Here is a 27,179-nt window from a genome sequence, read left to right as displayed (position 1 = left end):
GGCCCTTTAACCTAAACACACAGCAGGGGCAGTTCAAATAAAAGGAGCGGTATATGAGTGGAAAAACCGAGTTTTGGGTGTGGCTACCGTTAGTGCAAATAATTATCTTCTCATGAATGGCGTCAGCCTGTATTGCTTTACCCTGTTTTTATACAGCATTCAGCATCAGAGTGCAAACCACAGTTTAATTTTACTCCTACTTCTCACGAAATAACGGGTACTCATTTTCGAGGCTGGTCTGTGTGGAAAACATGTGTGGATGCATTATTAACAGTTACACGCCAATTAATTATAGCCGTTTACCCACTTTAAATGACACAAATCCCTTATTAAATAGGCGCAATCAAATGGCAAGTGTTACTGTTCGGCCTGGGTGAGATTTAGTAAAGTTTAACTCTGTTCCCCGGAGTCCTTGGCAACGCGATCTGAAATGCAGCCGGAGCAGGGGCTGTCTTTTGCTTCAAGGAGCGTTCGCCTCATGCTTTCATCAGAGTGGTCTTAACTCTCACAGATGCGCTATTTAACAATGCCATCCCCTGCTCTCGTCGGAGGGGGGAAGGTTGCGAAGCTGAGCCCTGCAGAATAAGAGGGGCAGGTCCCCTGTGATTGGCGAAAGCTGAGCCACGGTGCCAGTTTCCATCTGTCATGATAGCCTCGCTTCAAACCTTCAATCTGTCAAAAGCCCGCAGCCGAGCTGAAGGCTCCAGGAGGCTCGGTGCACTAAACACACTTGACAACAGCATTATCACTGTGAGGAGCCCTGCAAAATGCCATCAATGTGTTAATTGTCCTCTGCCTATGTAAAGTGTCACTTCCCATCCCAGTTAACACCAGACTAGTCTGGTCTGTGTATTGGTTGCTTCCTTTTGTCCCAAATGCTATAGATATTATAAAACCTATTGGATCGTTAGATAATATGTTACTGATTCAGGTCAGCTCTAGTATTTTTAAGTCAAAGATTTATTGCTGCAGTATTTTTTTTCCACTGCCAGTCACAACAAGATCTACAAATATGGAATGCTGAGAGCGTTTGCCTTAAGTTGTTGTTCCTCAAATGAAATAGAAGTGTGAAAGCGGTTCCAGATTTCCCTCACTTTGATGCACACAGTAATAAACTAATTACTTGCCTGGCACTGTGTCAGCATGCTATCGTATATATTTTTGCATCCCGAAGATCGTTTTCGTCTGTAATAAATCAACAAATGTGGGTAATGCAAACACAAGATTAAAGCATAAATAAATGAGCAATTCCCCTTGATAGCATGAATGAGATATTTAGCACTCAAGTAGCTCATATTCAATTTCTGGTACAGCCAATGCCAGGTGTTAAATTTCTTTAGTTACTGTCACTAATGCAAATTAGATTCTTTTGCTGCTCGTAAAAAATCAAATCCACATTAGAAATAAGCTATAAAATGTAATGACTTAAATGCTATAGTGTTTTACAAATCTCTCTACATTTCTATGTCAGATAATGCTATAAAACCAGCTAGGCGAAATAAAAAGCAGTAGAGAGTAGAATTATTTAAAGGCCCTTTGCTGCTACTTACTTGATATCATGCCGTATTATGTTGTCTTTCCTGTTCAGAAAAATACCAACATATATAATTTAATTCAGCTGCAAGATTTGAAGTATTGAAATGGACTTTAGAATTAATGTTACTACTGTTGGTGATAGTATTTGCATCAAATGAAATAAATTGCAATATGTATTTCAGCTTCGGGTGTTTACCATTTTATCATCCGTGTCCCTGACCTACTCATTTTTAATTCCTTGTCCCTACCACTTTTGTTTTTATCTAATTCGAGGTAATATTCAATAACGCTCATTATCCACTGGGGCTGAATTGCTTTTTGGTTACCTCTTAGATTCCAGCCCGCATTGGTTGTCGCTTGTTCAAAAGAGCTACCTGGCTATTTCCTGACTCCTCTGCCCCATTTCTCCCATGTCTGTGGCACTGCTGCCGACTCCAAGTCTTTGCCCTGTATCCAGCCTCCTGCGCCTGGAAATATTTTGCTTCCGGTCTGGAGTGAAAATCAAAATCAGCCCAGGCAAAAACAATTCCGTTTCACACTGATGGAGACCACAACTAGAATTGGACTTTAGGGCATGGTTGGGGCAGGGCAGCTCAACCTGCTCTAAAAATAGCCCCCCACACCCTGCTCGCAGCCTATTTGGAACATGCCAGAGTAGACATACCATGTAGAATGGTTAGTCCGACCCTGATTTACTCTCTGGTTTGACTTTACTAACAGGTGTTTGTGCCTGCCTCCTTACCAGTGGTGTCACCCTGAATGCAATTGCACTTCCACTGAATGTTTGTACTCAAGTGAGAAAGACACCAGCACAAATTGACTGCAATGCCATATTTAGCTTGCATAATGAAATTTCACTGGCTTTCTACATTGTTTTCTGAATTCTAAACAAAAAAGCAACCATAATAAACATTTTCTTCTATGCATGGTTGACAGTCTTTATTAAATTGGATATGACTATTACTGCAGGAATTTGTCAGGGGTATATGCGTCTACAACATATTAGATTCTACAGTGTGGGTGGATAAAGTTCTGGAAAACTGAGTGCCCATCTTCTCTAAATTTCTAGATGGCTTGCCTTTTCAAATTCACTCTAGCTCAACTCAAACAACCTTCCTGATCCCCTTCAATCAGATTGTCAGATGCTACACTCTACAGAAACTGTTCACTCTCATTTGACCTACTTCCCAACTCCTGCCAACACACTTATTTCTTATCCACCCTCATACTGCTTGCCTTGTCCACAGTATTTTGTACGTTGGATGGCTCCACCCTACTAACTACCCTTAGCACCCTTCGCATCACTGGAACAGAACTTGAATTGCTCTTTCCTTGTACCTGTGATCAGCCTTTCTCAGTTGCACGGTGCTCTTCCCTTTCACTCCTGTACATACCTCGCTCCTATTTCTTCGGTTGTTTTCACTTTCACCGAGCAACTCTTCCTTCAAGTTCTCCTATCATCTCTATGCCGAAAAGTCTAAACTCTTCCATTAATCTACATCTTCAGTCACTAATTTCTGATTGCCTGTGGCTTATTTACCCATTCTAGCTACCCAAACACTTATGAAAACGTCTTCCGAAATGGAAATGGTCTATTTTACTGATGCCACGCACTGGTCTACCCTGCCAGCTATCCTATTCCTCCAGGATTGGAAGGTTTTGTTGCAGCCATAGCAGCCAACTGTTAAGTGTTCTTGTAGAAAAGCTTCTTCTATTTAATAACTAATTAAATAAAACTAAAAAAAGTGAGGCTTTTACAGGACAGAAAAACCTGAGTACTTTTAAACCATTAACTCCATAGAAAAAGCTTCTCAGCTGAACTCTGTTAAATCTTCTGTGAATCGGAAGACTATGCAGAGTTGTCAAAATCAGACATCCTTAACACAATAACTATGTGATAACTACTCTCTATTTACCAGACCTAGACTGACACTGCTCACCAACATAGCTACCACCTACTCAACTTTTCACTAGTGCTGCACTGTTCTTTACCCCATTTTCAGACATAAACATCTGTACAGTAAAAATTGGTAGATCGGGGTATGGCTGTCCTTGTACACATCTTGTGAGGCCTTTTCCCAGAGGTTACCGAAGAGGTTTTATCCTGTGTGGGTAAGATTGTTAAACATCAGCTTCCCAGGACCACAGTTCTACTTCTCTCCACCTGACATGTCTAAGTACTTGATTTTAACACTTGAATCTCTCAGGGTTATGGAGTCAAGCAATCTAGGCTCACTCTGGGTGGTGGAGGAGCTTAGAAACTCAAAATGTGGCATAATACAGGAGATAACTGTTAATAACTTGAATAACCAGTGAGCACTACTACTACGATAGGTAACAGCACATTTAAAATCATGACCACCAAAAGTAACTTTGGTGTCTAGCACCTTCTGGGCAAGATAACCAAAGGTTATTATAAATCCTGTGCATGAGGCACAAGTTTAAGAATGAGCCCAGTTGGCAATTGCTTCCGAATGAGGAGGCTGTGCATGTGGGTCTCCCCAATAAAATTGATGAATTAAAACACTGATACAGAGAATAGTGCTTTTCTTTGATTTAATAGCCTGTTGTAACCAAGAATGAGTTACATTGTAGATGAATGAGGCCTACAAGATTTCCAATGATTACCAGTGGCTGAGGTTAATTTAAGCATAGCTTCCATCACGATGCTGTTTGTTGCAGTAGATCCTATGTGCAACATTTATGCTTAGAAGTCTCAATGTGCCACAATAGGATCCGGAGACCTCCAGGTAGCCCACACTCCCCACACCAGTTATACACAGACAGACAAGCTTAATTTTGTTGGAAGTGGTTTTATTTAAACATCAATTAGTTTCCTTAAACAAACATAATCATAAATAAAGCATCGAAATTCAATTTCACCAATTTTTACAATAACTACACGTCCTGTCAATTAGTGGCCATAAATCATTGACAGGATCCCTTCCTGTCCTGAGCCACCATTGGACGACACAGGTGACCGATCTCTCACCTGTATCCCTAGGAGGGGCGGTTACCCTGACTACACCGTTCCTTGTCCTCATGCTCAGGGTTCCGCCCCCCCTCCAAACACCAATCATACTCGGGGTATACCGGGGCGGCCAAGAGCTGGGCGCCCCATGGCCCCCCCAAGTGATCTGAACTCCCTTGCCCCTTGATCTGGTGTGTATGTCCGCAGGTTGGCTCAGAACTTCAGGATCCTATCCCTGGTGTCCTCCCGGGGCCCCAACCATGGGGAGCCCCCTGTTATTTCTAGCCACTTTTATATCTCAATTTCCGCTCAAGAAACCTAAACTCCCATTTAACTAAGGAGAGGGTGGGTGAGACAATTTGCCGGCCCCACACGAACCCGGACGCCGCAAACCAGAAAAAGGTCAAACCTTCTTGGGGGGCCTTCAAGTAGCCCCCCACCGGATTGCAGCGGCCGAATCCGGCCGGAAGCCCACGTTGCCCCTACGTTTGCCCTCCCCCTGTACTTCCGCTCCCACACCTTGCGAGGTGCCGGAGCGAAAGTCAAGGCCAGCCCTGCGCACCTCCGGCACACAGGGGAGTGCTGGGCCTCAGAGGCCCCGTCCCCTAACGGGCCGTGCCCCCCCACTTCGGGGGGCGTGCTTTACCCTAGGATCCGGAGGCCTCCAGGTAGCCGACACTCCTCCCACCAGTTATACACAGACCGACAAGCTTAATTTTGTTGGAAGTGGTTTTATTTAAACATCAATTAGTTTCCTTAAACAAACATAGGGCCTGATTACAACTTTGGAGGAGGTGTTAATCCGTCCCAAAAGTGACGGTAAAGTGACGGATATACCACCAGCCGTATTACAAGTCAATTATATCCTATGGAACTCGTAATACAGCTGGTGGTATATCCGTCACTTTTGGGACGGATTAACACCTCCTCCAAAGTTCTAATCAGGCCCATAATCAGAAATCAAGCATCGAAATTCAATTTCACCAATATTTACAATAACTACAAGTCCTGTCCATTAGCGGCCATAAATCATTGACAGGATCCCTTCCTGTCCTGAGCCACCATTGGACCACAGAGGTGACCGATCTCTCACCTGTATCCCTAGGAGGGGTGGTTACCCTGACTACACCGTTCCTTGTTCTCACGCTCAGGGTTCCGCACCCCCTCCAAACACCATTCATACTCCGGGTATACTGGGCGGCCAAGAGCTGGGTGCCCCATGGCCCCCCCAAGCGATCTGAACTCCCTTGCCCCTTGTTGTGGTGTGTACGTCCGCAGGTTGGCTCAGAACTTCAGGATCCTATCCCTGGTGTCCTCCCGGGGCCCCAACCATGGGGACCCCCCTGTTATTTCTAGCCACTTTTATATCTCAATTTCCGCCACGAGGGCGACCAGGGTCCTAAAGGTCCTTCGCCCTCCCCACGCTTAAAAAGACACCGAGCAAAGTACCACATGTCATGGATGAATTGGTCAGTACCTGCATCTGACAGATGTACCTGGTCCTTGTGGAACATGTGTGGGCCTTTCAAGAGTTTGTGTGGGATATTCCATTACCTTCCTGGGCCCAGGCAAAGCTTGGCCATCTTGGCGTTGAGACGGCGTACTGAAACATTGATTGTCCTTGGTTTGATCCCTAATCCCCATTTCCGACGTGGGACCATATGAGACCAGGCAATCCCCGCCTGAGGGAACTGTTTTGCTAATTTCGAGATCTCCATGAATATCGTTTCTCTCAGCGCCTTACGACCCAAATGTACCAAGTCGTTGCCACCTAAGTGGATGATGATAAGATCCGGGGACTGGAGCCCCCAAAAACTCTTTGCTTCATTGACTAAACGCTGGAGTTGAGTGATTCCCACTCCTCCAATACCACACCACCGGAAAGCCACGCCTTGCGCCATCGCCAGTTGCAACCCACGGAGCTGTTGCACCCGGTACGCCGCCCGACGAACAAAAGAATGCCCCAAAACCCACACTACACGCTGAGACATTGCACTGAAATAGAAGAAAAAGGGGCGTGAGTAAATCACATACGTAATAACATGCTGACATCATGCTAGCTCGGGACGAATGTAACGCCTAAAGCACTCCGAAGACCAGCGCCCAATACCCTTTATCGCGGATGCTGGCATGCCCGCAGTTGCTGCCAGTGTTGCTGCCCCAATACGAAAGGAATGAGAGGAGTATCCTTTTTGGTCAACCCCTAGTGCTCTCAATGCCAGCTTGAACACCACTAAGAATTGGTAGTGTGAGAGGCAATCCCCGTTAGCATGGATGAACAAGGCAGAGGGGCCTGACGGAGGGCGAACCGAGAGGTAAGACTTCGTCAGAGTCAAAGGGCAAAGGGGGGAGCCGATTGCGGCACTAAGGGTGATGTGTGCTCCTCTTTTTGCCTGATCCGTTTTTGATTTACGCAGAACTATTGTTATAAAACCAGCGCTGACTGACAGATCTTCCCTCTGTAACCCGCCCGCATGGTCGCCCCTGGAGGAGCCTACCAATTCGCTGATGCGGAAGGCCCCGTAGAATGCTACAGAAAATGCTGCTGAAAAAAGGGCTGACTCAACCGTGGAGGAGCACACTGCAGGGAGAGCGCGCAGGAGACTCTCTAGTGGGGGGGGGGGGTTATTGGACGCCTAGAGTCAGCGCTCACATGGGCTATCCTGGCCCAGCCCGCTATGGCCAGTTTCACGATAAAGGAGTTCAGGGAAGCCTCCATGTTCTTGAGCCTAGCGAAGAAGCGTATTGCAGACAAGAAAGCCTTAGCGCAAAACACCGGGCATCCTGAGGTTTTTAAATGTTGTAAAAAAGCGCTGACTGCTGCCTCAGAGAATACTTCGGAAATATGCTGCGCCTGTAAAAACCGCCTGTAATGGTAGAAATCGTTTTCATATGCCTTCCTAGTACGTGCCGCTAGAGATGACGCTGCTAAATCTGGGAGGGTGGGGCACCAATTTTCCACAGAGATTCTGGGAACTCCATCATCTTCTCCATTGCCCGGGGATGATACTTCAAAAAGCCCTGCATTAATGAGCGAGATGGGGCGTCAGCAGCGTTGTTATGGACCCCAGGCACATGTTTTGCCCTGAAGGTAATGTTGTGTTGTAAACAAGACAAGATTAAACTCTTTAACAGGCGTAGGACCAGGGTGCAAGTGGCCCGCTGACGGTTAATGACTTCAACTACTGCCATGTTGTCAGACCAAAAAATTACCACTCTATTTTTCAATTCCTCAGTCCATAAATTGACAGTCACGACAATGGGGAATAATTCCAAGAAGGCTGTGTTCTTTGTCAACCCGCTACTCACCCATTCTGCTGGCCAGTCCGCCCTGCACCACAAGGGGCCTAATATTGCCCCAAAACCCTGACTACCTGCCGAATCAGTGTACAGACCCAGCGCAGGGCTGGAAATTGCCCGGTGAGGCCAAATGACAGCCCCATTGAAATCCCTCAGAAAAACCTCCCACAACCTTAAGTCCTCCCTGACCTCCAAACACAAGCACGTGTGGTGACGTTTTTTCGTTAGCCCGGCCATTGACCGAGCAATAGATCTAGAAAAGGGGCGGGCCATGGGGATGATCCTGAGCGCAAAATTCAGCTGACCCACTAGCACCTGAAGCTGGTGGAGAGTAACTTTTTTGTGCAATAGCATTGTATGAATGGATTCCCTGAACGCCTGTAGCTTATCCTGCGGGAAGCGACACTCCCCTGCCATGGAATCAATTTCAATTCCCAAGAAGGTAATGCAAGTAGAGGGACCGGTAGTTTTGTCTGGAGCCAAAGGGACCCCAAATTCATTGAACATAGTGATCAACGCCTGTAGTGCCCATTTGCATTTTTCAGACCTAGGAGAGCCCAAAATCAAAAAATCATCAAGGTTGTGAATGACGTCGCGGTGCCCAGTGCGAAGTGAGAAAACCCAATGAAGGAATGTGCTGAAATGCTCAAAGTAACTGAAAGATATACTACAGCCCATGGACATGCATTTATCATAAAAATATTCTCCATGAAACTGGAAACCCAGTAGCTGGTAGTCCTCTGGGTGGACTGGAAGAAGTCTAAAGGCTGACTCAATGTCAGTCTTAGCCAACAGGGCCCCAATGCCTAAAGCTCTGACCTTTTCTAAGGCGCTGTCCACAGATGCATAATAAATGGAGCATAGCTGAGGATCAATAGCATCATTTACTGACGCCCCCGAGGGACAGACAAATTATGAATCAGTCTGAACTGGCCTGGTTCCTTCTTTGGAACCACACCCAATGGGGAACAAACAAAGCCAACCGGGGGGGGGCCTTGAAGATGCCCGCTAGCCTACCTAGCACACATTCTTTTGCTAACTTCTTGGCTACTACGCGTGGGTTCTGGGACGCGGAGACCAAGTTTTTGCAGTGATTCACCAGTGGAACATTAAATGCTGGGATCCTAAAACCATAAGAAAAACCCATGAGAAGAGTTTTTGCAGAGTCAGAAACGGGGTAAGCCTGTAACCATGGGAACAGGGAAACCAACTTGATGGGGGACGGCAAGGGGGGGGGTGAGTTGGAGGGCTTAGTTGTGTCTATGCCTCTTTCTTTAGATTTCTTAATGCATTTAAATCCTGGGAGGGAAGGGTGTCCACAAAAGGAACAGTTATGTCTGAACTTGCAGGACCCAGCTGTGCGAGAGCACACTTTCCTGTTAAATGCCCAACATGTACCCTTCTTTTCACTTGAGAATTGCGAATGAAAGGGCTGCCTCCCTGGGACTTTGTTATTAACGCACTCCAGCCAAACATTAACTTCTGTCTGATCCCAACCAATAGAAGGATCTTCCACTTTAGCCCAACGGAAGTCCCTATCATATTCTAACCAGGCCGACCCCCCATAGGTGTGCTGGGCCTTCAATATCTTGTTCGCATAGTAAATCAATGAGGTGCCCAATTCTGGTTTCTTTTCTAACAACACTGACATGAATACATGAAAACCAAATAACCAGTTTGTGATGTTCTCCTCCACTTTTGGCTTTCTGTCCCCAGAGGAGGAAGGCTTAGTCTCCTTATCTTTAGCATCCACCTCACTTCTCCTTGCCCTAATCAATGTAAATATGTCCACAAAATCCCCTTTTTGTTCAGCATTCCGTCCATCACTTGTTCTTTTTGCATTTGTTGCCTCAAAGTGAGTCAGAGCTCTCCTGCAGGTCAACTGTTGCCCGTCATTCACTTTGGCATGTGGTTGCAGGTATCTTTTGGTATTATGGCCCTCATTATGAACATGGCAGTCCATTCCGCTCCGCCGACGGTGGCGGTAGTGTTGGAGTGCAGTTTTATAATCAAAATTAACATGAAATGTTTACGAATTAATGCATAATGATGCCGCATAGAAAATGTATGAATGTGCTTTTACTAAACGTGTGTTTGAAATGTGCTCACGGGGAGTGGCCACCAACGTATACGATGATAATTGAAACTGACTAATAATTAAATATTAATGTACTAATGTATGATTTTGTATTAGTATTAAGAGTTATATGTTAAGGTTTTGCTAATTAATCACTAGGCCTTAGTTAGCATGAGTCGGGCCTAGCTGTCTGGTTTCCTATTAAATGTGTTTTTCTAACGTGCAATGTGCTGACTTGCTGAAGGACATGTAGCCGTACTTTTCCAGAAGACTAGAAGATGTGTGTAACCGTAGTAAATTCTTTCTCATGAGACTCGACTTGCTCAAGGAGACATTCTTGCCGAATGCAACAGTGTAAACTTGCAACAGGTACAAGGTCGCCTGAACTGGTCTAGACAATGGAACTACTGACTGGGTCTGTGAGAGGACCGCGAGAACATGAAATTGTACCTGACATTCTACCCATTGGAGACGTCAATTACAGAAGCCAATAAACTACGTGAGAACTATTCTGAGGTGACAATCTTAATGAGGCGACAAGTAAACCATTGGATGGAGATAATAGTGCACCAAAACTTGCCCAATTGGAAATTAGGGGACTGTACAACAAGTTTAATATAATCCTTTGGCACCAGGAGAAAGCAGCCATTATATGCCATTCTTTTGCCATAGCCATTACGTGCCTTTGCTATTGCCTAGACACTTTGTCACTCTGTCTTAAAGACTTTGCGGTTTAATTCTTCGATCCATCCTTATCTTTGTCCTGCCCGATTCATACTTTCCTCCTTATGAGGGAAGTGTCCCTTATTGCCCCGTCTTGCTGATCTTTGCTGTGTATCTTGGCTGATGGTGAATCAACTGATGTCCTGAGGACGAAGACTGACTCTGTATGCTGACTCATTACGGAGGGTAACTATATAATGATGAAATTGTAATTGTCTGTTTGCCTTTTCTTTCTAGGTACCAACTGCTATCTTTTGATAGAGACCATAGTTAGATGTTTCCTAAATTTGTGTTGCTAAATTGTTTTGCATAAAGCCCAACATGCTAATGCTAATCCTGGGTTAGGTAAGGAATTCACTAACCGGACGCAAATAGACAAATGTTGGAATCTATGCTTTGCTGAATAATGCGCTAATGATACTCTGCTAAGATTAACCCATATTGACGTCGTGCTTTGTTCTAATGTTTATGATTTTTGCATTGATGAAGTCTTATTCGAGTTGCCATATTATTACTGTGTTGATGTGTTTTCTGGTATTGAAACTAATAAACTTACTCGTAGAGGTGTAATCAATAGGGAATAAATATCATAAATCATACTAAATCCGTGTGGTTATTCGCGACTGAGAGCTCTTGGTGTGTTTTGATTCTTACTTATTGTAGGAGGCTGGCCTGGCTTGTAGTGGGTACCAAGGGGTACTTACACTCTGTACCAGGTCCAGTTATCCCTTATTAGTGTAGAAGATCTGTTCTCCACCTACCAGGTGTCCCAGATAAACCACTTGCAGGACTGTATTCACCAACCTCTGAAAAGTGGCAGGTGCATTTTTCAAACCAAAGGGCATTACTGTGAATTGGTAGTGCCCTCCAATAGTCAAAAATGCAGTTTTTGCTTTAGCATCCTTTGATAACTTGATCTGCCAATACCCTGCAGTCAAATCAAAGGTGCTTAGATACTTGGCAGATGCCAGTGTATCTATCAGCTCATCTGGCCTGGGTATAGGGTAAGCATCAGTTTTAGTTACCTGGTTGAGTCCTCTGTAATCCACACATAATCTAATTTCCTTCTTTCCATTTTTGGAATGAGGTTTTGGTACAAGTACCACAGGAGAGGCCCATGGACTTTCAGAGTGCTCAACCACTCCCAGTTCAAGCATTTTCTGAACCTCTTGTTTTATGCAGTCCCTGACATGGTCAGGCTGCCTATAGATCTTACTTTTGACAGGCAAGCTGTCTCCAGTATCTATAGTGTGCTTACACCAAGAAGTGGTGCCTGGCACAGTAGAAAAGAATTCAGAAAACTGACCCAGGAGATTTATGCAGTGGTCTTTCTGCTCAGCAGTAAGACAATCTGCCAAAACTACACCTTCCACTAGAGCATCTTGTTCTGTGGAAGAGAAGAGATCAGGGAGAGGGTCACTCTCTTCTTCCTGTCCTTCATCTGTTGCCATGAGCAGGGTGAGATCAGCCCTGTCATAGTAGGGTTTCAGGCGATTGACATGGAGCACCCTAAGGGGACTCCTGGCAGTGCCCATGTCAACTAAGTAGGTGACTTCTCCCTTTTTCTCAACAATAATGTGGGGACCACTCCATTTGTCTTGGAGTGCTCTTTGGGCCACAGGCTCCAAGACCCACACCTTCTGTCCTGGTTGGTACTGAATCAGAACAGCCTTCTGGTCATGCCATTGCTTTTGGAGCTCTTGGCTGGCCTGAAGGTTTTTGCTGGCCTTTTTCATATACTCAGCCATTCTGGATCTTAGGCCAAGTACATAGTCCACTATGTCTTGCTTAGGAGCTTTTAAAGGTTGTTCCCAACCCTCCTTTACAAGTGTTAGAGGACCTCTTACAGGATGCCCAAATAGGAGTTCAAAGGGGCTGAAGCCCACTCCTTTCTGGGGTACCTCCCAGTAAGCAAAAAGGAGGCAAGGTAACAGGACATCCCATCTCCTCCTGAGTTTTTCAGGGAGTCCCATTATCATTCCTTTGAGACTTTTGTTAAATCTCTCAACCAGTCCATTTGTTTGTGGATGATAAGGTGTGGTGAATTTGTATGTTACACCACATTCCTTCCACATGGCCTTTAAGTAAGCAGACATAAAGTTGCTACCCCTGTCTGATGCCACCTCTTTTGGGAAGCCCACCCTGGAAAAGATTCCCAGGAGGGCCTTTGCCACTGCAGGAGCTGTAGTGGTCATTAGAGGAATTGCTTCAGGATATCTGGTGGCATGGTCCACTACCACCAAAATAAACCTATTGCCTGAAGCAGTAGGAGGGTCAAGGGGGCCAACTATGTCAACCCCTACCCTTTCAAAGGGGACCCCAACCACAGGTAGTGGAATAAGGGGAGCCTTTGGAGTGCCACCTGTTTTGCCACTGGCTTGACAGGTTTCGCAGGACTTACAAAATTCCTTTGTGTCCTCTGACATTCTAGGCCAATGAAACAGGGGGACAAGCCTATCCCATGTTTTCATCTACCCTAAATGTCCAGCCAAGGGAATGTCGTGGGCTAGAGTTAGGAGGAACTCTGTATTGCAGGGGGATCACCAATCTCCTGGCAGCTCCAAGTTTTGGGTCCCTTGCCTCTGTATACAAGAGGTTGTCCTCCCAGTAAACTCTGTGAGAGTCACTGACATCCCCATTTTGCTGTTTGACAGCTTGCTGTCTTAGACCCTCTAGTGTGGGACAGGTCTGCTGTGCCACACTCAGCTCCTCCCTGGCAGGCCCCCCTCCACCCAAAAGCTCAGCAGTGTCTGCTTCCAGCTCCTCCGGTGAAGTTTCTGCACAGGGTGGAAATTCTTCTTCCTCAGAAGTTGAATTCACTGTAGAGGGAGGGATAGTAGGTAGTGTTTTACCTTTACAAACCCTAGCTTTAGGGAGCACTTGGTCCATTGTTCCAGGATCCAAGTCACCCTGTCCTTTTTGCTTTTTGGCCTGAGCCCTTGTCAAAGCAAAAATATGCCCAGGAATGCCCAGCATTGCTGCATGAGCCTCCAACTCCACTTCTGCCCAAGCTGATGTCTCTAAATCGTTCCCTAGTAGACAGTCTGCAGGTAAATCTGAGGCAACCACAACTTTCTTTGGACCAGTAACCCCCCCCCCAGTTGAGATTCACAACAGCCATGGGGTGGCTAAGAGTGTTGTTATGAGCATCAGTCACTTGGTACTGGTGACCAAGTAGGTGTTGTTCAGGGTGGACCAGTTTCTCTATTACCATAGTAACACTGGCACCTGTGTCCCTGTAGGCCTGAACCTCAACACCATTTATTAGGGGAAGTTGCTTGTACTTATCCATATTAAGGGGACAAGCAACCAAGGTGGCCAAATCAATAGCACCTTCAGAGACTAACACAGCCTCTGTGGTCTCCCTAACAAGACCAACCCCAACTAAATTAACAAAAGTGAGCCCAGCTACTCCCTTGGATTGGCTATTAGTAGGTTTGCTCCCACCACCACTGCTATTCCTAGGGGCACTAGGTGTAGCCGCAGGGGTTGTAGTGGTGGGAGGCTTGGTGCTTTTCTTTGGACAACTGGCATCAGTTGTTCAATGGCCTTTTACTTTACATGAATAGCACCATGGTTTCTTTACTTGATTAGAAGAGGATTTGGGCCCACCACGCCCACTAGAGTGTTTTTGTGGGCCTGATGAAGACTCATTTTTAGATTTGTCCCCACCCTTGTCTGAAGACTTACCATCCTTCTTCTTGCCATCCTTGTCACCCTCTGTATGAACTTTTCTGTTCACTCTTGTTCTGACCCATTTGTCTGCCTTCTTTCCCAATTCTTGGGGAGAGGTCAGATCTGAGTCCACTAGATACTGGTGTAACAAATCAGACACACAGTTATTAAGAATATGCTCTCTCAGGATTACGTTATACAGGCTTTCATAGTCAGAAACTTTACTGCCATGTAACCACCCCTCCAAGGCCTTCACTGAATGGTCAACAAAGTCTACCCAGTCTTGTGAAGACTCCTTTTTGGTTTCTCTGAACTTGATCCTGTACTGTTCAGTGGTTAAGCCATAACCATCTAGGAGTGCATTCTTTAAAACTGTAAAATTATTGGCACCACTTTCCTTCACAATAAGGAGCCTATCCCTACCCTTTCCACTGAAAGATAGCCATAGGATAGCAGCCCACTGCCTTTGAGGGACCCCCTGTACAACACAGGCCCTCTCAAGTGCAGCAAACCACTTGTTAATGTCATCCCCCTCCTTATAAGGGGGAACTATCTTGTGCAGATTCATAGAATCATGCTCTTTCACAGGATTACTATCTGTAATACTGCTGCTGCCACCATGGGGTCCAAACCCCAACCTCTGCCTTTCTTTTTCTAAGTCAAATGCTTCCCTGTCTAGATCCAGCTGTTGCTTTTTAAGCTTCAGCCTGGACTCTTCCACTCTCAATCTATTGAGTTCCCTTTCTAACCCTCTGTCATCAGGGTGGGTGGGTTGGGCATGCTTAGACACAGAAGAATGGTGTGAATGAACAGAGGGAGGCCTGTCCCTAACAGACGGCACTCTAACAACCTGGCCTAAAGCTGTGGACTCTGCAGGAACGAAGAGGACTAGGAACTTCCCCTTTGGAGGATGGATGTACCACGTTGTGAAGAATCTTGCAGAGGTATTTCCGGGCAGAAAGACTGCAAACAAGCCTTGCTAGCTGCAAGGGTTGCTGTTAGGCTTTTTGGATGCTGCTGTGGCCCAGGAGGGACCAGGATGTCACCAATTGTGTGAGGAGACAGAGGGGGCGCCCAGCAAGACAAGGAGCCCACTCAGAAGCAAGCAGCACCTGCAGAAGTGCCAGAACAGGCACTACAAAGAAGAGTGAACCGGAGCTCAACGAAGTCACAAAAGAAGGTCCCACGACGCCAGAGGACAACTCAGGAGGTCGTGCACTGCAGGTTAGAGTGTCGGGGACCCAGGCTTGGCTGTGCACAAAGGAAATCCTGGAAGAGTGCACAGGAGCCGGAGCAGCTGCAAATCACGCGGTACCCAGCAATGCAGTCTAGTGTGGGGAGGCAAGGACTTACCTCCACCAAACTTGGACTGAAGAGTCACTGGACTGTGGGAGTCACTTGGACAGAGTTGCTGAGTTCCAGGGACCACGCTCGTCGTGCTGAGAGGGGACCCAAAGGACCGGTGATGCAGTCTTTTGGTGCCTGCGGTTGCAGGGGGAAGATTCCGTCGACCCACGGGAGATTTCTTTGGAGCTTCTGGTGCAGAGAGGAGGCAGACTACCCCCACAGCATGCACCACCAGGAAAACAGTCGAGAAGGCCGCAGGATCAGCGATACAAGGTTGCAGTAGTCGTCTTTGCTACTTTGTTGCGGTTTTGCAGGTGTCCAGAGCAGTCAGCGGTCGATTCCTTGGCAGAAGGTGAAGAGAGAGATGCAGAGGAACTCTGATGAGCTTGTGCATTCGTTATCTAAAGAATTCCCCAAAGCAGAGACCCTAAATAGCCAGAAAAGGAGGTTTGGCTACTTAGGAAGGAGGATAGGCTAGCAACACAGGTAAGAGCCTATCAGAAGGAGTCTCTGACGTCACCTGCTGGCCCTGGCCACTCAGAGCAGTCCAGTGTGCCAGCAGCACCTCTGTTTCCAAGATGGCAGTGGTCTGGAGCACACTGGAGGAGCTCTGGGAACCTCCCAGGGGAGGTGCAGGTCAGGGGAGAGTTCACTCCCCTTTCCTTTGTCCATTTTCACGCCAGAGCAGGGCTGGGGGATCCCTGAACCGGTGTAGACTGGCTTATGCAGAGATGGGCACCATCTGTGCCCATCAAAGCATTTCCAGAGGCTGGGGGAGGCTACTCCTCCCCAGCCCTGACACCTTTTTCCAAAGGGAGAGGGTGTAACACCCTCTCTCTGAGGAAGTCCTTTGTTCTGCCTTCCTGGGCCAAGCCTGGCTGGACCCCAAGAGGTCAGAAACCTGTCTGAGGGGTTGGCAGCAGCAGCAGCTGCAGTGAAACCCCGGGAAAGGTAGTTTGGCAGTACCCGGGTCTGTGCTAGAGACCCGGGGGATCATGGAATTGTCTCCCCAATGCCAGGATGGCATTAAGGTGACAATTCCATGATCTTAGACATGTTACATGGCCATGTTCGGAGTTACCATTGTGACGCTATACATAGGTAGTAACCTATGTATAGTGCACGCGTGTAATGGTGTCCCCGCACTCACAAAGTCCGGGGAATTTGCCCTGAACAATGTGGGGGCACCTTGGCTAGTGCCAGGGTGCCCACACACTAAGTAACTTAGCACCCAACCTTTACCAGGTAAAGGTTAGACATATAGGTGACTTATAAGTTACTTAAGTGCAGTGGTAAATGGCTGTGAAATAATGTGGACGTTATTTCACTCAGGCTGCAGTGGCAGGCCTGTGTAAGAATTGTCAGAGCTCCCTATGGGTGGCAAAAGAAATGCTGCAGCCCATAGGGATCTCCTGGAACCCAATACCCTGGGTACCTATGTACCATATACTAGGGAATTATAAGGGTGTTCCAGTATGCCAATGTGAATTGGTGAAATTGGTCACTAGCCTGTTAGTGACAATTTGGAAAGCAAAGAGAGAGCATAACCACTGAGGTTCTGGTTAGCAGAGCCTCAGTGAGACAGTTAGTCATCACACAGGGAACACATACAGGGCACACTTATGAGCACTGGGGCCCTGGCTGGCAGGGTCCCAGTGACACATACAACTAAAACAACATATATACAGTTAAATATGGGGGTAACATGCCAGGCAAGATGGTACTTTCCTACACTTATGCCATTATCCAAATTGAATCGATTTGCTATAGTGAATATTGATGATGTTATTGATCTATTGATTGCTATATTGATTAATTGCCTCGTTCTAAGGTGTCTTCAATCAGGGTAAAAAGATTAATTGGCCTAAAACGAGTCCCAGACTAATTGACTTATCTAAGACGGGATGCGTTATCAATAGAAACCGCCAACAGAGGAGCGGTCCAGACCGCCAAATAATGATCCAAACGAAACACAGGCATCCTGCGAACCACCCACCGCCAGGAGAGGAGTGCAGCAGACGACGGCAGAGTCTGCCAACAGGCCGTCGGAAAGGCCCAACCCGCCCATCAAATTATGAACCACCATTCCGCCGCCAGTTCTGGGGCGGGAACTGCCACACAAAGCCAGGCGGAAATGAACCAAATATAAGGAACCACGCACCGTAGTCCCACAGAACGCGCTATGGCAGCCATGGATAGAGAGCTTCAGATCATGCCAGCACTGCTCCTTGCCATATACCTCCACGACCGAGACTGCCGACGAAGACGACGACGGTAAGTACTGTAACCTACGACACAAGGGAGGAAAGGGCAGAGTTCCATACCCATCCACTCCACCCATCCTGCAACGCCCCCCAACCCTTCCCAGCAGCACAAGTTATACACCCCACAGAAAGAGGTACTTACCTGACACAAGGCCAATGCAACTTGACCATAGTACATACAAAAGCCCCACACCCATAAAAAAGTGAAACAAATGACGAGGGTTTAACGGCGTGCAGCCCAAACACAGTCCACACAGAAACTTTATTCACAAGCTCACAGAGCCAAACACTGCAAACAGGGCCAATGGCCAGTCCGTATTTTCACAATTGTCATGGGCCACAATGGGCCCAACCTGACTCCCACAAGTGCAAGGTACTCCACATAATGGGGCTCCATATGGGCATCCAGGCACCTCACGGAAGGGGGCAGGGGGTGGTAGGGGTGGGGATTTTCAACAGGGGTGGGCCTTTGACTTTCTTTTGGAAGGTGGAGGGGGGTGGGCTTCTACTTTGAACGGGGTGGGGGCTGTTTGGCTCGGGTGGAGCTGGATGGCCTAGGCTCTGTCTGGGCCTTCTTCTTATCTGGGGAAGGGGCACGGGAATGTGAAGGGCGGACAGGGGTGGGCTGTGATGTGGAAGGAGCGGAAAGGGCAAGGAGGTGGGCACGTTTGGGGACAAACGGGGTAGGCCAGTGGGTTGGAAAAGGTCAGCACGGGAGAGGAAAAGTTTTTTTGGAGCAATTGGGATGGGCGTGGATGAGGGTGTGGGAGTGGAGGCAGAGGGAGTGGCTGTATGGGGTATAGGGGTGCATGTAGTAGGTGCAGGTGACTGCTCAGTATGCTGTAGTGTGGTGGATGTCTGATGGGTGGGTGTCTTGGTGCATTTGTGTGTTTTGGGAGGTGGGGTTGGACACAGTGGGAGAAGACAGACAGCTATTGTGGATGTCTGTTGCGTGGGTGTCTGCAAGTCTGGTGAGTGTGCTGCATGTGTCAACTACAGTAGAGGTGGTGAGTGCAGGTGTGGTGTTTGGGGTGCATGTATGGCTGTCTGCTATTGTGGTGAGTGTAGGAAGAGGAGCAGTAACAGTGAGTGAAGGTGCAGTGCAGGAGGGTGTGGATGTAGAGGGGACAGACAGGGAGGCGGAAGAGGTGGGCACACTGGGGGAAGTGGACGTTGTTGTGTGTGCCGGTGTATGTTGGCTGTGTGAATGCTTGTGGTGGGAGGTGTGGTGCTTGTGTTTTGAAGTGTGCTTCTTGTGTGTTGATGTGCTTGTTAGCGTATCTGAATGTGTGTTTTGGACGGGTGAAGGGAGTGGGGTGGTGGAACGGGTGGAGGAGGTTGGAGGGGGGACTGGATGGCCAGGGAAACTGGCTGCCGTTGGCTGCCGTCCAAGAGGAGGCAAAAGCCTGAAAAGATCGCGGTAGGGCAGACGCGGCACCGTGAATGCCATCCAGATAGGCATTTGTCTGCTGCACCTCTGATGCTAGCCCCTGGATGGCATTGACGATGGTTGTGTACTCTACAGAGATGGTTCTCAGGAGGTCAATAGCCTCCTCTGTGAGGGCAGCAGGGCTGACAGGGGCAGGGGAGTAGGTGCCTGGGGTGAAGGAGATGCCCACCTTTCTGGGTGGGCGGGCACAGGTAACTCGGTGGGGAGCAGAAGAGAGGGCAGTGATGGAATGGGAGGTGGCGGAAGATGTCACGGTAGTGATGTGAGCACTAGGGTCTGCCACCACAGGGGGCCCCCATCGGAGGAGGTCTCAGAGTCACTACCTCCTGTGGTAGTAGCCTCCCCCGTGAAAGTCCTCTCACCCTCCCACCCATTGGTCCCCTGGGCGTTGGTTGTCTCTGCCTCGGACGATCCGTGGGCCGCTGCCTCCCCACGTGCCGGTGCCTCAGCTCCCTCACCTGATGTTGATGCTGTACCAAACCAACACAAGAGAACAGGAATGGGGAGACAAAACAGGAGAGACACTTGTAAATAGCTGAATGCAGGTACATAATGGTCAGACATACACCCACCCAGAAAACATACCCAACAGGCAGCACCGTTCACTATGCCCATGGCCATGCCCCTGACTCCTCTGCGGTGTCGCTCCTCTGCTGGCCCGGGTGGGGACCTGGTCTGCCTGGGCCTCTATGTTGAGAAACCTGTGTTGTGTGGAGATTAGATCTTGGAGTGAAAAATTATGAACCTCACAGTGATACCAATAGGAGGCGTGCCACCTTCCGCTCTACCCTGTTGACATCCTCGACTTTTGTCCCTCGCACTGGGCTGCCGCCACAGGACATGGAAAAATTGCAGCCAAAATTGCAAGGGCACCCAGGGCCTGCCTCGGATGATGCCTTGGCTCCTGGGACGAATGGGAATCCACCATCTGAGAGAATGCATGAAACACTCAACAAAATACTAGGGGCCATTGAGGATTCCAAACTTACCCTACAACGGGACATAGGCAAAGACTCTGCTGAACTGGGCCTGCTACTCGCTGACCATCAAAAGCTCTCAGATGAGGTGAAGGTCAAGGGGACCTCGGTAACCAACTTGCAACCATCCCATCAAGCATTGAAGTACCAGGTGTCACACTTCATGGACCAAGTACACTGACTTAAACACCGGGCCAATGATGCCTCGTGTCGTAACCGATGTAACAATATCCAAATAGTTGGACTACCGGAGTGCATGGAAGGAACAAATGTGGATTTCTGGATCATTATGGGCGCAGATACCCTTTTTCACCCTTAAGTGGGTGCCCCAGTGCCGGCCGGCCTGCCACTGCCTGGTAGGCCACCCAGGCCAGTTGTAGTTAAACTCCTTCTCTACAGTGACCAGGACTTATTGTTGCAACGGGCATGGGTGGCTGGCCCCTTCGGGGTGGAGGGAGGTGAGGCCACCATATTTCCAGATTTTACAGCGTCTGTGCAGGCCAAACGTGGCTCTTTTCTGGCACTGAAAAAAGCACTCCAGGATGAGATGATATCCCATGCTCTGCTTCTCCCCTCCAGACTGAAGGTGATGTTAGACTAGAACACGCATGTCTGCCAAGACCCTGAGGAAGGCTGGGCATGGTTGGAACAATATAATCTGGAGTAGATAGGCGGATAAGCCTGTGAAAACCCAGTGTTGTAAGAAACCACAACACTCCAGGAGCTGGAACTGATTAGCTCAGCTCACCAAGTCTACAGCGACCCAGTCAGAGGAGGGGGAATTGTCGGCAGTTCATGCAGTGGCCTCGCTGACTGAGACCAACACATTGGACAAGGAGGAGGGGAGCGACTGTAGTCATGACAAAGATACTCAGCTGTCTGATTCTGACTCACAGCTCGACACTCCAGAGGACTGTCCACAGGTGATGCCTCAGTCCTCAGACAATGTCATCTAGACGAATCCAGCTGGACCTGCTGGGCCTTGCTGTAGCTAGCAGTAAAGGAATATCTCCACGGGGAGCTAAGGGAGTCTGGCGGAGAAGTACCCTAGTCGGCAAACTGCACCACTCCCCTTCAAGCCTCTTCAACTTAAAAGAGGTGGTTTGGTTCTGTGGAACCTTGTGGCTATTATGGACAGTTTGGGGGGCCCGCACTTGTTGGACTGTCCTTGGGAGGGAGTTGGGATTTAATTTGTTTTCTTTGTCCTATGCAGTCCCTGGGGGAAAAATGCATATTGTCCAATGCCACCAGGTGGGACACAAAGGGAGGGCAGGAGGTTTGATCAACGGTAGATTGCACATGATAATTACGCTTGCTGAGTAACTGTCTGCGTTTACACTTATGACCTGGAATGTGAGGGATTTAGGATCTTTGGCTAAAAGGTACAAAATTCTGTCCTACCTAAAGAGGCGTGGGGTGCACATAGCGATATTGCAGGAAACACACCTTACCCAGCTAGAGGCGGACTGCCTTCACAGGTGCTGGAGGGGGCAGCTGTTTGCAATGACTTATTCTGCATTTGCCCATTGAACGCTGATCTGGGTCTAGGCTGTTGTCCCCTTGGATGAAACAAGGGTTGTCGTGGATGACGACGGTTGGTGCTTCTTTGTGGAGGGCCACTTGAATGGCCAGTCCATTGTGTTGGGGATATACTCCCCCAGTCAGGATCAGATGTCCTTTTATACACTTTAACTGCACATTCTCTGGGGACACGTTCCTTGTAGTAGGAGATTTTATCAGTGTCCTCGACACAGAGCTAGACCATTCCCTCCCACTTGTAAAGCGGGCTCTTCCTCATAGAGTAGCCACAGGATTATCCACATGGCTGTTCAATAGGGCCAGGGAGGATATGTGGAGCACTTATCACCTGCTAGACTGGGACTACTCCTATTATTAGCACCTGTAGGATAGATAGATTTGTTTGTACTAGATCGCTTAATGGGCAAATACGACACTCAGAATATCTGGGCCATACGTTCTCAGATCACAGTCCACTCCTGATCCAATTGCAAACTGCGGAACCATGCCCCCCAAACTGACTTGGCACCTGCATCCAGCGGCACTAGAAGATGCAGTTTTCAGAGACTCACTGGCCTCAACATTGACAGAATACTGTTTACTTAACTCGGGCACAACTATGCAGGGAGGGTGGAGTGTGAGGCTCTCAGAGTAGTGTGGAGGATACACTGTATGGGTCAAGCAGTGGGTGTCAGGCAAGACCTAGAGCAGGATCTCCAACGCTTTGAGAATACGCTACACAACTTTGATAATGCACAAGGGACGGGTGCCACTGCTCTACCAAGGTTGTTGAAAACCCGCGAACAGTATGGCGTGGCTCTTGAACAATATAGATGCCATGACTACATAGGGTACATGCATAGAGTCCATGAGGAAGAGGGCATGTCAGTGATACTGCTGGCATGATTGGTTCATTCACACTCAAGAGGGACACCAATTACTGAAATCAAAATGCCAGATTGCGTGTTGGTACACTCACCTACGCATATTAATGTAGCGTTTCGGGATTATTACCTAAGACTGTATAGCACTCCATAGGTGCCTATGCAGGATGTGCTGGGAGACCTTCTGGGAAGGTCGCAGGTGTGGGCCCTGCTGGAGGCTGTCCGTGCTGCATTAGGGGTGACGGTGACTGAGGGCAAGATCAAGGCAGCTATCAAATTCCTGGCAGCGGGCAAAACTCTAGGAACGGATGGTCTTCCTCTGGAATTCTACAAAATGTTTGTGGGCTTTCTAGTCCCAAAGTTGGCGGAAATGTATGCTGAAGTGTATGAAACGGGACTTCTGCCTACTTCGACCAGAGAGACCCTAGTGATCCCCCAGCCCAAGACCGCAGAACGAAATGCAGCAGTTATAGACTTCCGACCACTCTCTATGCTCAACACAATTTTAAAGATCCTTAGTAAGGTACTAGCTAATAGACTACTGCCGCACATGCAGGATTTAATCCACAATGACCAATGTAGGTTTATACCCATCTGAAACACCTCCCATAATCTCTGGAGACTATACTCTATATTATACGATCACCGCCAACCACCTGACTCTAAGGCAGTGATAGTGTCAGTAGACCTCGAGAAGGCCTTTGACACAGTGAGTTGGTATTATTTGGAAGCTATCATGCTTTGCATAGGGTTGGGCGATGCTTGGATCGAATGGATTGGCTTACTCTACGCCTTTCCTATGGTGAGAGTTAAGACAGGGCAACAGATCTCAAACAAGTACGGCATCTACTGCGGCACTAGGCAGGGGTGCCCACTCTCCCCCTTGTTGTTTGCCATAGCGATGTAACCTCTGGCGAAATGGTTTTGGAGGGAGGGGCACGATAAGAGGCTATGTAAGGGAGATGTAATACACATTATATCACTATATGCTGATGATCTCTTTATCTACCTGTGAGATAGGGAGCTGGCTCTCCCCTGGGATCTACACACGCTGGAGGAGTTCGGCCGCTGTTTGGGACTATGTCCCAATAGGAGAAAGACATGGTGTGTTCCTGGTGGTTGCGGAGTCTGACCCACCAACCAACTGCCCAGCAGACGTTCAGAGGGCACCACATACATTTAAGTACCTTAGTATCCAGATCTAACATGGTGTGGTGGATCTTAGTGAGGGCAATTTGGGAAAAACCTGTTGATCGCTTCATTTATGTGTCAAATTTTGGCAAACCGTCAAGCTTCCCCTTATGGCATGCGTTTCACTGTCTAAAATAGTTATGCTGCTGAGGCTCTTGTACTTCTTTGCCAACTTACTGGTGACAATCTGGGTGTCATGGTTCAGGGCCCTAGATATGATTCTTTGTGAATTGATATGGGATTACGGGCATCAGAGAGTTGCTCTTACTACTTTTCGCCTCCCCTCTGAAGCAGGTGGTCTGGGGTACCGGACTTTGAACTTTACTACATAGCGGTGCAGCTGAAATGGCTGACGCAATGGCTTAGTGATTCAGGACAGATAGGACTGGAGTGGGACCACAGTGGATGAGGTAGAGAAATGCTGTTGGACAGAGTGCTTAGGCCAAGGCTTAAAATCCCCTGGAAGGGTGTTCTGCTGAATACTGCTCAAGTGGCCTGGCGCAGGGCGCTCAGGCGGACAGTTATCATATCCCCCTACACGCCCACAAACCCTTTGGTCGGACTCCCGTATGGAGACTCTCCTTGCTGTTTTATACATGGAGGTGGACCATAGGACTCTCCCAGATGTATGACTCTGGATGCTGATTTGGCCACACGGCTTGGGGGTGCCCAAACTTGACGGCCTACATCACACAAATTAATAGGACATTAGATAGGATACTGCCTGTTACCATGGAAGTCTGTGTACTGGGCCTTCTGAATAGATCAACCTCCAAAAAAGTGAGGACTCGATTAGTGGACCTGGCTGAGGCACTTGCGTGAGGGTGACACTGACCTGGAAAGCCCCTGGTGGACCCCGATTGACCTCATGGATACAAGACGTTGCATTTTGGGCCCAACCCGAAGAGCGGGCATTGATGAGGGAGGACTCCAGGGGACTTAGAGGCCGCCCCATAGCCCACATCTGGTTAGAAGTAGTGGATGAATGGGATTCTCTAGACATAGTGGACGACACTACACCAGTTGCAAATATAAAACAGTGAACTATGACCTAAACCTGAAAGATGAGGAAGGGGACACACACCAAATAGAAGTTGACCAACCCAAGAGAGCTGATAGCCTTCACTGGAAGCACTGGAGAGCCCCACATGTCAGCACTCCTGGACGTCCTGATACATAAAATGACTGAGCACACCCTGCCACTACCTGGCCCTCCTTGATTTCTCTCACCTGTCAAAGATTTCCTAGAGCCACTGGCACTAGACACGCCTGCACCAATATAATGTACATACCTGCAACTGAGACGGCCTTCAGACAGTGGGAACCACTTGTTTTTTTGGGACATGGTTAAATGGTTTTGCAATTTATTAACATTCATCGTATTTTGTTACTTTACATGACATAGCATAAACACTTCCTGGATAATTAAACGCCCCATTACTGATGACAGAGCACTACGGTTAGATCTGTGCACAACACAGTTTCAATACCAGTAAGATGCTGATTGCGGCGCCCGCACCCCACTATAATGTGCATGTGGTTCCAAATTAGCTGGCATAAAGGATAGTTCTAAATATACACAATGGTAAATTGTTGACTGGTTGCAGAAGTGTAATAAATCCAGAATATTTTGTTACACCTTGAAAATGCCAATAGAAATATGTATGGAAAAAAGATGAACTAGGAGTGTGGACAGAAGACAATTCTACTTGACACAAATCAATGTTTAAAATATTGTTGTTACTTGGCTGTGCAATTGGTATCCTACTTTTATGTATTTTCATTCAATTTAACTAGCCACATAGTAGTTTATGCTAGAAGGTTAAACTTTAAGCATATTTTCATTGGTTTGGGGAACCCCACAATTTTGACAATTCCACATATACCTCAACAGAACGCCCACAATTTTGATGAATCAGAGACAGTGTTAAATTTCAATTTTCTGAGGCACTGTGTCCCCAAAATAAGTCATGTCTAGGCACATCAAAACATCAAAGTCACAGTCACTTAAGTATGAGTTTCTGCCTCAATATCTGAGTTTTAGGTCAGCAGAACAGTTTAAAAATGAATTGCAAAAATTCAAAGGTAATACGGTGCAGAGTCAATGCCACAAAGTTTCTCAGTGAATAGGACATACAGAGAAATACAAAATCAAAAATATTCTAAGACCCAGGTGGCCAAAAAAATCAAAAGAGAACATACTTCATCATTGGTTGAGCCAGAAGGTCTGTGGCTCACCCTTAACATCGAGGGGTTTTAAACATTATTTTTGCATACAAAATTAACAGAACTGCAGAATCATTGTGGTACAATAAAAAATGTTTCATTGATATCAGAGCACAGTCTCATTAAACGTCATATTGCCTCAACAGCTAAGCACTATCCTACTACATGAATATGAATTCTGCCCACTCTATGTTAATGTCACCTAGAGATGGTGGAGCATACTAGATAGATGAACAACAGCATATCATTTTGAATCAATAGGGTACAGTGATCTAGCAGAAAGACCTTGAAGTAATTACAAGGGTCAGGAAAACACACTTCTACACATCATGGGAAACTTATTACAAATACAACAGTGCTATATCAGTGTGTGTGTGTGTGTGTATATATATATATATATATATGGAGAGAGAGAGAGAGAGGAGTGTGTAACTGTATTTTGCATGTTGTTAATAATGCTCAAAAATATAATTGTACAATATCCTCCACATCCCTATGTTTAAGATTAAATGCTGTTAATTAATACAGGAAGGCTGCAAAGAGTTTTCCCTTAGTTGTGTTTCTTTATAATGTGATTCAGGAGGACAAGGGCTTGACCAATGAGGGATAGGCCTGCTCCATATGCTTTCTTGGTGGAGTCTTATAAATCAATTTGAGAATAATGTTCTAGATAATTATGTTCAAATGATTCACTTATGCATCTATCAAGCTGATGGACCTGTAACATTTAGTTTGTTCAAGTCTACTTTTTCTTATAGACAGAGAGGATTGCAGGGTTCAGCCATAAACTTAGGAATCTGTGGGTCGATGCAATATAACTGAATAGTGCCTGTAACAGTGGGATCCACCAGTTTGTTAAATGTTTGAGCAATTTGTTTAGCACGACATTGGATCCAGTGGCTCTGTCACTTGCCATGTGGTGAATGGCTTTGGAGATGTCTTCAGCTTTAAAGTAACCACCATTAAGTGTTTCCAGAACTCCAGCTGCTAGCTCTCATAGTGTAATTTGATTCTCTGTGTGGATCTTGTTGGGTACTGTC

The sequence above is a fragment of the Pleurodeles waltl genome, chromosome 3_1 (assembly GCF_031143425.1).
Source record: "Pleurodeles waltl isolate 20211129_DDA chromosome 3_1, aPleWal1.hap1.20221129, whole genome shotgun sequence".
Lineage (NCBI taxonomy): Eukaryota > Metazoa > Chordata > Amphibia > Caudata > Salamandridae > Pleurodeles > Pleurodeles waltl.
This window is presented reverse-complemented; position numbering follows the sequence as displayed.